This window comes from Arachis duranensis, chromosome 1, assembly GCF_000817695.3.
Source record: "Arachis duranensis cultivar V14167 chromosome 1, aradu.V14167.gnm2.J7QH, whole genome shotgun sequence".
NCBI lineage: Eukaryota > Viridiplantae > Streptophyta > Magnoliopsida > Fabales > Fabaceae > Arachis > Arachis duranensis.
In genome coordinates this window covers 67,298,049-67,299,119 of record NC_029772.3, presented here as the reverse complement: position 1 = coordinate 67,299,119, position 1,071 = coordinate 67,298,049, and positions in this window count along the sequence as shown.

The following is a 1,071-nucleotide window of genomic DNA, read 5'->3' as shown; positions in this document are numbered from 1 at the left end:
CCCAGTTATGTGTTTGTGGCATTTATGTATCCGGTGGTAATACTGGAAAACAAAGTGCTTAGGGCCACGGCCAAGACTCATGAAAGTAGCTGTGTTCAAGAATCAACAAACTTATCTAGGAGAATCAATAACACTATCTGGAATTCTATGTTCCTAGAGATGCCAATCATTCTAAACTTCAAAGGATAAAGTGAGATGCCAAAACTGTTCAGAAGCAAAAAGCTACAAGTCCCGCTCATCTAACTAGAACTAATATTCATTGATATTGTGGGATTTATAGTATATTATCTTCTTTTTATCCTATTTGATTTTTAGTTGCTTGGGGACAAGCAACAATTTAAGTTTGGTGTTGTGATGAGCGGATAATTTATACGCTTTTTGGCATTGTTTTTAGGTAATTTTTAGTAGGATATAGCTACTTTTAGGGATGTTTTCATTAGTTTTTATGATAAATTTATATTTCTAGACTTTACTATGAGTGTGTGTGTTTTTTTTTGTGATTTCAGGTATTTTCTGGCTGAAATTGAGGGACCTGAGCAAAACTCTGATAAGAAGGCTGACAAAGGACTGCTGATGCTGTTGGATTCTGACCTCCCTATACTCGAAATGGATTTTCTTGAGCTACAGAACTCCAAATGGCGCGCTCTAAACGGCGTTGGAAAGTAGACATCCAGAGATTTCCAGCAATATATAATAGTTTATACTTTATTCGTGATTAGATGACGTAAACTGGCGCTCAACGTCAGTTCCATGCTGCATTCTGGAGTCAAACGCCAGAAACACGTCACGAACCAGAGTTGAATGCCAAAAACATGTTACAACTTGGCGTTCAACTCCAAAAGATGCCTCTACATGTGTAAAGCTCAAGCTCAGCCCAAGCACACACCAAGTTGGCCCCAGAAGTGGATTTCTGCATCAATTACTTACTTTTGTAAACCCTAATAGCTAGTTTAGTATAAATAGGACATTTTACTACTGTATTCAGTATCTTTTGACCGATCCTAGATCCTGAATTGTATTTTTGATCCTGTGATCACATTTTGGGGGCTGGCCATTTGGCCATGCCTGAAC